At 39.0% G+C, this 11,178-nt stretch overlaps 1 non-coding gene across 1 annotated transcript; it reads right to left on the reverse strand.

The window, feature by feature from the left end:
* Window positions 1-2,776: 2,776 nt before the first annotated feature.
* On the reverse strand, window positions 2,777-2,883 carry LOC114619907. The gene has a single exon (XR_003711232.1). It is a non-coding gene; the product is annotated as a U6 spliceosomal RNA (small nuclear RNA).
* Window positions 2,884-11,178: the final 8,295 nt, after the last annotated feature.

An 11,178-nucleotide genomic window follows, 5' to 3' on the forward strand; every position in this document is an offset into this window, starting at 1 on the left:
CTGTTTGGGGGCAAGTATTGCCACCTCCTAGCCTAAGATACTGCTTGAGTTAGAGTTACTGAGAGCCCCGCTTCCTCTAGGTTCTGTGAGATTGAGTGCAGAGCTGCCTCCCAGGATCTGTGAGTGCTCGGGCCCAGACTGGAAGGAACCCGTGCCCCGGGCCAGGAGTGAGTTCCTGGGTCCCAGTGGGTCCCAGTGGGTCCCGGTTGCTCCCTGTTTGGGGGCAGTTATTGCCACCTCCTAGCCTAAGATACTGCTTGGCAGAGAGGTCCTGAGAGCCCTGCTTCCTCTGTATTCTGTGAGATTGGGTGCAGAGCTGCCTCCCGGGATCTGCGGGTGCTCAGGCCCAGACCAGATGGAGTTCATAATCTGGGCCAGGAGCAAATTCCTGGGTCCCAGTGGGTCCCAGTTGCTCCCTGTTTGGGGCAAGTGCTGCTTTTTCCTTACCTGGGATGCTGCCTGAGTTAAAGCTCCTGGGAGTCCCTCTTTCTCTCAGTTTTCTGGAGTTGGGTACAGAGCTGCCGCCTGTGACCTGCTCTATCACATCTTGTATTTTAAAAGTAGAATCTAAACACACATATAAGTTAACAATTAAAGATTATTATGTTGGTTGAGACTGTATATGGAAGTACTATTTTTAAGTCATCAGAAAATGTGTCCATAACAGGAAAGAGAGCTTGAGTTTCACTTGGAAGGGGGGATGGAATGGTCAGGGAAGGTAAATGGAGAGGGAACTCGGTGAGAGAGGGGATTGAGAGGGGAGTGCTGGAGGGGGGGCATGAGGAAAGTCAGGTGAGCAGTGAGGCAGGGGAATGGTCAGATGTCCATGAGAATGGATGAAAATCTGCAACTGATAGTAGGGGAGAGGGGGGAGATAGGGGGCATCTAGAGGAAGAGACAGAGAGACCTGGGATATGGGAGACACCCAAGAATCAGTGGCAATATCATTAGCTATGACTTACAGCATTGGGGATATGGATCCTGGGGAGGCTACCTCCTGTGACCAAGTAGGAACCCCAGGGGAGTGGTAGGAACACCAACCCACCCTCAAAACTTTGGACCCAAAACTTATCCAGTCTACAAGAAATGCAGAGAATGGAGATGGAGCAGAGACTGAGGGAACAGCCAACCAGTAACCAGCTCAACTTGAGACCAAAGTACCAGAGTAGGAGGATACCCAGGGCCGCCCACCTGATCAGAGGATAAGGGGAAGGAAAAGAGGGAGAGGATGTGGGAGGGAGTGAAATGAAGCAGGCAGTGAGTGGGATGTCAAATGAATAAGTAAAAAAAAAAATTTAAAGTACCCATGAATCTCAACAATATGGCTGTTTAAATAAACCTTGAAAAACAATAACACTGATTGACATGCCAGTGTGGGTAGGAAAAATCTCACAGGGACCCATCCCACAGACCCATAGAAGAACAAGCTAATGATTGCTAAATAACATGAAATCAGTCTTGTCCAAGGACTAGCCCCTGATGTGTGATCCAATAACAAGTCATCAGCCATAAAATATATGTATGTGTATGTGTATGTGTATGTGTATGTGTATGTGTAAGTGTATGTGTATGTGTAAGTGTATGTGTATGTGTATATGTATGCAGTAGTAAATTTGAGGGGTAGAGAAGGGGCAATGAAAAGATTTTGGGAAAACAGAGAAAGGGAGAAGTAATATAAGTGCAGCACTCATTTATGAAATTTTCAAAGGTAAATAAGATATATTTTAAATAACAGTTCCTTAAATTAGTAATTAACTAAATAATGGAACAAGGCCTTGTTAGTACACACTTGAATTCAAAGCACTTGAGAGGTTGAGGCAAGGAATTCGTGGTCAATCCGGGCTATATAATGAGTACCAAACGAGCCATAAATATTTAGTAAAAACTCTGACTCAAAAGTTAATTACAAAGCCAAAAGTCACTGACTTGAACACGGAATATTGATGTACAGAGAATGAATTGGGAGGCTGTAAATGAAGGAAAATTGTTTTTGAGCAGTGTGTGATATACAGTATGTGGAAATAGCACAATAAGCTTAATTAAAACATGCAATTAATATATATTAATAAAAAACAAAAGATAAAACAACTTATTACAACTTATTTTACTATATGCATTCTTTCCAGATGAAGGTTCTCTTCAAAAATTTACTCTTTAAAAATGAAAGAAGGAAATTATTTCAGCTTCTTTTTTCCCCATTAATTTGTTTATTGACTTTACATCCTGGTCACTGTCCCGATTCCCCCCTCACATAGTCCCTACTCCCATCTTCCCCACCCCTTCTCCTCTGAGATAGTGGAAGCCCCTCCTCCACATCCCCTGACCCTGGCACATCAAGTCTCTGCAGGGTTAGGTCCATCCTCTCTCACTGAGGCCAGTCAAGGCAGCCAGCAAAGGGAACAGATTCCATAGACAGACAATAGATTTAGAGACAGCCTCTGTTCCAGCTGTCGAAGGTCCCACATGAAGACCAAGTGGCACATCAGCTACATATGTGTGTGGGGGGGAAGGGGAGGGGAAGCTGGGTCCAGCTGGTGTATGCTCTTCGGTTGATGGTTCAGTTTCTGAGAGACCCCAAGAATCCAAGATAGTTGACTCTGTTGGTCTTCCTGTGATGTTCCTATCCCCTTCGGGACCCTCAAGCCTTCTGCCAACTCTCCATAAGAGTCTCCGTGCTCAATCCAATGTTTGGCATCTGTTTCAGTCAGCTGTTGGGTCTCTTAAAGGATAGTCATATCATGGTAGGCTCCTATCTGCAAACATAGCAGAGTATCATAAAAATATGGAATGCTTCACAACTTTGTATGGCATTCTTGTGCAGAGGCCATGCTAATCTTCTCTGTATCATACCAGTTTTAGTATATGTACTCTGGAAGCAAGCACTTGTTTCAGCTTTGTTAATGCTGATTAATAAATGAATTCTGAACACTGTACAGAATCCCAAATGGAGATGGACATGTTGGAAACACTACCCTAAACATTATTGCCTTCTGCATCTTCTCTTTCAACTAGAACATTATCTAGGGCCAAGTATTACCATAGCCTGTCTGAAGAAGTATATCTCTCCAAGTAGTATACAGTGAAATAAGCTACTAGGCACTGGGACAGGATGCCTGGAAGTGGCTCATGAAGTTCTTGCCCCAAGAGGGACCCAAAAGTAAAGCTCAGTTAAAGAGAGGCTGTACACACAGAGGTGAAGGGGATGAATGATATCTACTAGTAAATTAGAGAAGATCAAACAAAACAGATTGTTGAAGGAAGTAAGTAAATATATCAGAACAGTGGAAATTCCCAAATTAATGTATTACATGGGACTTGAGAGACCACCAGTTGACTTTCCTTGGAGAACATTTCATTGACTATGATTCTAAAGAGGACACTAAGCAAAGATAGAGAAGCTTCTTAATGGCTTCTTAATGGCTGCCCTGAAGACCAAGGCTGATGGCAGATACTAGTATTCTGGAACTTGTCACTGTGGAGAAAAGACTCAAGAAGAAATGAAAATTGATAGCAGCATTTGGTTGTCACATAGACCATATGTGTAAGAACTGTAAATGGTAGTCAGGTTGAAAGGGCATCTAAGACATAATGGCCAAGAGATATTATAAAAATGGCTCATAGGACATGCTTTCTAAAAGCAAGGAAAACAAGAAGGACCTCTAGGTAGGCAACAAGAAAATGGGGGCAGACAGAAAGGTAAACTACATATGAACAGAGGTGATACTATGTAATTGGAGAAAAAGGAGTATGTCATGACAACTAATTGTGGAATTCATTAGTACTCCACTAGCCAATAGTAAGTGTACATGTGGAATTAGAGCGATTGTGTTATTTTAAGAACAACATACTTGGAGACTTAGACAGTAAAAAAAAAAATCTAGAATGAATAGTAGAAGAATAAATAATAAATACTGATTATAAACTCAAGACCGGCAACTACATAGTAGATCTTATTGCACATATCTTTTAAATCTTTCTTCAGAAAAATCATGAGTCTTCCTAATGGAACCAAGCACCACACTGGTGAGTGTGAGTCTTCTTTACTCAATGTCCTATTCAAATGCTAATATTTCCTGGGAACTTCCTTAGTTCCAAACACAATTCAATAGTATTAGTACTCAGATACAATGTTTTGCTAGCCATCTGGTCAACTCCATTGCCTGGTCAAGGTGACACATAAAATTTGCCATAACAAGTGCATCCAGCATCTGAATTTTCTATAATTTTTCTTTTGTAGGAATAACTAATTCAGAAAGCTGCCATCTGAATACTGAAAATGTTCTAATCATACATCCAAAGAAAAAGTGCCTAAGAATTTCTACACCATGATAGTAGCTCATGGCCTGTGATTACAGTGTGGAAACATAGGAACACAGCTCCCTTCTGAAAATGAGATGATTTCACCAGCAGGGTAATATCTGTCTCTTCCCATAAAAGTATGGTGAGGCAGAAAGTTTGTAACATCACCTTTGGATAGATAGTCTCAGACTCTTCTTCCTCAGTTTTCCAAACATCAGATGTTTTTGTATGGCTATCTTATTAAGTTTCTCACATAAATTCTCTTCTTTTAGATCTTCTTCAGGAAAACCACACTTTTAAAACAGAGTCTTGGAGTGTTTGTCTTACAAACAACCTGTTGAAAATAGTTTCAGGCTCTCCTCAGCATATCCCAGCCCACACTTCTGGCAGAAGCCTCCTACCCAGCCAGAGACCGGGCTAGCATCCTTAACCCTAGAGGCTAGGCTTGTACCCTGAACCCAAAATAAGACTGCACCCCACCCTGCACACACCTGCCCAGCATAACCACAAGAGCCTCTCCTCTCCTTGTCACCATATTCCAGCCCACACCTCCATCAGAAGCTTCCTATTCCACCAGAGGACATGCCAGCAAGCATCCTGAATCCAAGAGGCCCCTGGACAGATCAGAGGATACACACATAGTCAGAACTCCAGCCTCCAACTTCAGCAACAACACCCTGCTGGACGAGAGGCCATCCCAGCCATCAGAAGTCCAACCCCTTACTAGAGTGGATACCCTCTACTCAGTCTCAGGCTATTCTGGTCAGAAGACCAAAAAGGAAACACAAACCAAGATAGAAAGCACTCATCCAACAAAGACAAATCCAGAAATCAGCACTTAGACCAAAGAATCTAGATGTCTAAATGTCAGTATAAGAACAAAAACAAAATCCAGGACAATATATCACTATCAGAGGCCACCTATTCTACTACAGCAAACCCTGGATATTCCAACACAGCTAAGTACAAGAAAACCCAACTTCATAAAGATAATAGCAGTCCTTAAGGAAAAAAAAAGAATAAATCCCTTAAAGAAATTGAAGATAAGACAATCAAAAAATTGGAGAAAACCAATAAATCCCATTTTAAAATGTCAAGAAACCAAAGAGAAAACAAACAGTTGAAGGAAAAGAATAAAACTGTTCAGGACCTGAATATGGAAATAGAATAAAGAAAACACGAACTGTGGTAAATCTGGAAATGGAAAATCTAGGAAAGTGAACAGGAACTATATTGATGCAAGCATTACCAACACAATAAAAGAGATGGAAGAGAAAGTTTCTGAAGTGGAAATTTCTAGTTTCTTTGGAAAGATACAAAGGCACAAAAAGTTTATAGAACACCAGATACAATGAATAAGAAAGGAGAGTCTACATAACAATCAAAACACTAGACAAACAGAAGAAAGAATAGTAAAAACAAGAGAAAAAGGCCAAGTAACATATATAGCCAGATCTATGAGAATTATACTCTATTTCTCAACTGTGACTCTAAAAGCCAGAAGTGCCTGGACAGATGTCCTGTAGCCTCCAAGAAATGGCAGATGTCAACCCAGACTACTATACACAGCAAAACTTTCAATCATCGTAGATAGAGAAAACATATTTCATCACAAATCAACTTTAAACAATATCTGTCTACCAATCCCACCCTACAAAAGGTACTAGAAGGAAAACTCCAGTGCAAGAAAGTTAGTTACACACAAAAAATTACAGTAAATAAATAATCTCATGCAGACATAACCCAAAGAAGGAACACACACACACACACATGCACACACATACACACACACACACACTACCAACAACAGCAACTACAAGAAAGCTATGAGTTAACAATCATTGGTCATTGATATCTCTTAATATAAATTTCAAGTAAAAAGAAACAGACGAACAGAATAGATGCAAAATAAAGATCCATTCTTGTGCTACATGTACGAATCACACCTCAACATGAAAAAAAGACATTACCTTGGAGTTGGAAGAAGATTTTCCAAGCAAATGGATTCATAAAGCAAGCTGGTGTAGCTTTTCTAACAAAATAGACTGCAGCCTAAAGTTCATCAAAAGAGATGGGAAAAGACACTTCTGACTCATCAAAAGAAAATTCACCACCATGTTTCTCTACATCTATGTCCCAAGGCCACCTATATTGAAAAGAAACTTAAATTATAAAAGAAACATTACATATTTGTAAAAGAAACATTACTAAAGCTTTCACCATACACCAAACCTCATACATTGATAATGGGAGACTTCAATAACTTATTCTCACTAATGGACAGATCACATAACAAAGATTAAACAGAGAAATAATGAAGCTAACAGATACTATGACTCAAATGGACCTAACAGATATCCATAGAGCATCATACAAACACAAAAGAATATACATTTTTCTTAGTACCTCACAATACTTTCTCAAATATGAACACATACTTGGCCACAAAGCAAGTCTCAACAGAAACAAGAAAATTGAAATATCCCCTTGAATCCTCTCAGACAATCAAGGATTAAAGCTGGATATCAACAATGACAGAAAAACCACAGAAACTGAACAATTCTTTATTGAATAACCACTGGGTAAATGCAGAAATAAGGAAATTAAAAACTTCCCAGAATTCAATGAAAATTAATATACAACATACCAAAACTTATGGGACACAATGAACACTGTGCTAAAAGGAAAAAGGGAAAGTTCATAGCATTAAGTGACTTCATAAAGAAACTGGAAAGCTCTCATACTAGCCCCTTAACAGTACATATGAAAGCTCTAGAGCAAAAAGAAGCAAACACACACAGGAAGAGTAGACAGCAGGAAATAATCAAACTCAGGGCTGAAATCTATCAATTAGAAACAAAGTGAATAATACAAAGAATCAATGAAACCAATAGCTGATTCTTTAAGAAAATCAACAACACAAATAAAATCTTATCCAAACTAATTCTCTCTTCCTGAGAGAGAATATCCAAATTAAAATCAGAAACAAAAAGGGGGACATAACAACAGACACCAAGGAAATCCAAAGAATTATTAGGTCATACTTCAAAAACCTGTAACTCCACAAAATTGGAAAGTCTAAAAGAAATGGACAATTTTCTTAATAAATACCACTTACCAAAGTTAAATCAAAATCAGATAAACAATCTTAATAGATCTATAACCCCACAGAAATAAAAGCAGTCATTAAAAGTTTCCCAACCAAAAACAGCCTAGGGCCAGATGGTTTTAGTGTAGATTCTACCAGACCTTAAGAGAAAAGTTCATTTCTATACTCCTCAAATTATTCCACAAAATAAAAAATAGAAGGAATATTGTCAAATTAATTATATGAGGCCACAGTCACCCTGATACCTAGATCACATAAAAGTTCAATCAAAAAACAGAATTTCAGACCAATTTCCCTCATGAATATTGAAATAAAACTACTCAACAAAGTATTTGCAAAGTGAATCTAAGAACACATTAAAGAACACATCCTACATGATCAAGTTTCTAGGCAGAGATGCAGAGATAGTTCAAAATACGAAAGTCTGTAAGAGTAATCCACTATATAAACAAATTGAAAGAGAAAAACACATGATCATCTCATTGGATGATGAAAAGCCTTTGACAAAAATCTAACACCGCTTCATGATAAAAGTCTAAGAGATTAGAGATACAAAGGACATACCTAAACATAATAAAGGTAATTTACAAAAAGCTGACAGCCAACCTCCAAATTAAATGGAGAGAAACTTAAAGTAATTTCACTAGTTCAGAGACATTTAGCATCTGTGTATATTGCTTCAGTCTCTGAAAACCTCTACAAGCCCTGCTTAGTTGATTCTGTGGGCCATGTTCTTCAATTGTCCTCAATCCCTCTGGCTCCAACAATCCTTCTAGGGGGTTTCCCAATGTGCCTAATGTTTGATGTTTGGTTGTGTGTCTCTGCATCTGTTCCCATCAATTGCTGGATAAACTCTCTCTGATTGCTGAGTTCCAGCCTTAGCTTGAGAGAGTCCTGAGGAAGAGGTGAATGGGAGGAGTGGAAGAAAGACTTAAAGTCAGTGATGAATTTAAGTTGACAGCTCTGTGATCTGCTCAAGATAGCTCTCTCTTGCAAACCAAAGCCCAGTTTTCTGTTTGCATAAGCTACCTCCTTAGAAATGGCATATAACATTAATCATTTACCCCAGGTTCCCTTTTGATCATTCTGTAAGTTAGCATTTTATGACCCCTTGACTCTTAGGAATAGAAACTGAGATACAGAGCATTCAAGGCAAATGAACCAGACAAGTACACTTGTTTTAACATAGTAAGCCGTATGTGATTCACTGGACACAGCACTTGTGACTGCTAAGTCTAAATACAGAGGTTATTTTTATGTGAGAAAGTTATCTTTAAATATATATATATATATGCTCTTGTTCATGCTTATGCAAACAGCATTAAAGCTCATTTTTATAATTTTTAGCTACTTCAATGTATTTTTTAATCTTTGGATTTTTTTTCTTTTTTATCTTAACAATTCCAAGGCTTATTACTGGAAAGTATTAAGCAATCCCAGAAAGTAGGAAAATCATTAAACCATCATCTTTTTTTTTTTTTTGGTACCATCTCCAATCTCTATTTGGATCACACATATAAATAGCTACCTCCTTTAAGGAGCAGAGTATCTGCCAGGCAGTGGTGGCACACGCCTTTTATCCCAGCACTTGGGAGGCAGAGGCAGGCAGATTTCTGAGTTCAAGGTCAGTCTGGTCTACAGAATGAGTTCCAGGACAGCCAGGGCTGTACAGAGTAACCCTGTCTTGAAAAACCAAAAAGAAAAAAAAAGGGAGTAGAATATCTGTATCAAATTTTGTTGTTGATGGCTTCTGTGAAGAAGACCACCATGTTACCACTAATATTGTATAATATCTATCTGAGCCTTATTTTTTTTAACTATTCTTTTCTCGTTTGTGATACAGACTTTTCCTTTATTGATAAAATCATGTTTCCTTTCTTAATATCTTTCTGCCTAAGGTGACTCATTATTGCAGCTGCCTTTGTTCTTTCAGGTCCTTGAAGCCCCTCCTACAATTCATACTGCATTCTTATATTTTTTATAGTTGAGAAATCCTGTAAAGAATCATTATTTCACTGATTTATGTATTTTTGAACTCATGCTTACAGAGTTCTTTCCCACAGCCTTAACTGCTGTCCTGAAGGTCACAATATCGCCATTTTCCTGAAGATCACCAGACATATTCTTGCTTTCTGGAATTGTGCTGTTTCTAATTATCATGGAGTCATTAATCTTGGCAGGGAAAACATTCCCCAATAACCTTGACAGGAAGAACATTCTCCAAAGAGGAATGTGACATAAAATATTCCCAATCTGCAGACTGTTGTTTTGTCTTATTGATAGTGTCTTTTGAAGAAGCTTTTCATGAGGTTTCATTTATTAATTGTTGATTTTAGTGACTGTGCTATTGGTGTTCTATTCAGAAAGTTATTTTCCATGCTAATTCATTTAAGACTATTGCCTATGTTCTTTTCTCTCAGGTTCAGAGTCTGGTTTTATGTTGGCATCTTTGAATCAGTGAAGAGTCTCTGCCTACATGATCTTCTGGCTGTTTTGTCCTGCACAAGAACAGAGAATATCCTCCAGAGTTGGGAATATGAGACACAGCAACAGATCCACCAGGGTTTTGGCAGAAAGGATGAAGTAGGATTGTATCTGTGGGAACTGAGGGAGTAGGACATTCCTCAGGTGGGAGATCTATCTGTTGTTCTGGCTGGCATGGTCTTCTCTTCAAGAATCTATTTTCAATTTTAAAAATTAAATTAAAAAGAAGAAAAAGGCTTATGAGTAATATTGAAAGATCTTTCAATTTGAAGTCACTTGGGCATTTATTGAGACTGATATCAAAATGCTTATGAAACATAAGAAGGATGCTAATCATGAAAAAGAGAGAGCTAATTCCTTGAATGAATATAATCTGGATAATCAAATATTAAAATTGATAAGAGGCAAAACCAGAGTCCATCCCCTTCTGCTCTCTCCCCTTCCCCCTGTTCAGGCAAAATCAAAAGTAAAATCAGTGCCAAGGATAACTATGATGACTCCCTGAGATATCTTACTGGAGCCTTATTTAGATAAGTATTCGTCATTTGTTAGGAGCCAGTTACCTGCTTCTCTAGCAGAGTAAAAGTTTGCCTACTAGGCAGGATTTAAACAGGTCAGGGGTTGCTGGCCTGGCAAAATGTTCAATGGGTAGGCAGATTTCCTGGCCTGATGAGGAATGGAACAATAAGATGAGATTTATTTGAGGTTCAAGGTGAGGGGCTGGATATTTTACTAACCTTGGTGGAAGAAATAGGGAGGCCTCCTATGGTAACAGATATCTAATGTATTTGTCAGCCATTGATTCTGCTAGCTCGTGGTTTTGCTTCCCATGGTCCTGTGGGGTATAAAATGGCTGTATCAAGTAAACTTGGGGCTTCAGTATTCACTAACAATCCTCCCAAATCTACCTCTTGCCTCTGTGTCTTCTTTCTGCCATTCCTCTCTTTAATTCTTGCTCCCCCTTCAGGAACTGTTCAACACTCCAGCACATCCATTGTCTGAAGATGATTTTGAAGAATGAAATGAGAAAATTAATAGTCAATGTAATCTTAAATTTCCCCCTGCTTCCTAATGAGGATTTAGGAAAGCTTATGAAAATGCTAAGTAAAAGACTTGGGTGGCCGGGCGGTGGTGGCACACCCCTTTAATCCCAGCACTTGGGAGGTAGAGGCAGGCGGATTTCTGAGTTCGAGGCCAGCCTGGTCTACAGAGTGAGTTCCAGGACAGCCCGGGCTACATAGAGACACCCTGTCTTGAAAAACCAAAAAAAAAAAAAAAAAAAAAAA

Source organism: Grammomys surdaster, unplaced genomic scaffold, assembly GCF_004785775.1.
Source record: "Grammomys surdaster isolate TR1022 unplaced genomic scaffold, NIH_TR_1.0 165, whole genome shotgun sequence".
Taxonomy (NCBI): Eukaryota; Metazoa; Chordata; class Mammalia; order Rodentia; family Muridae; genus Grammomys; species Grammomys surdaster.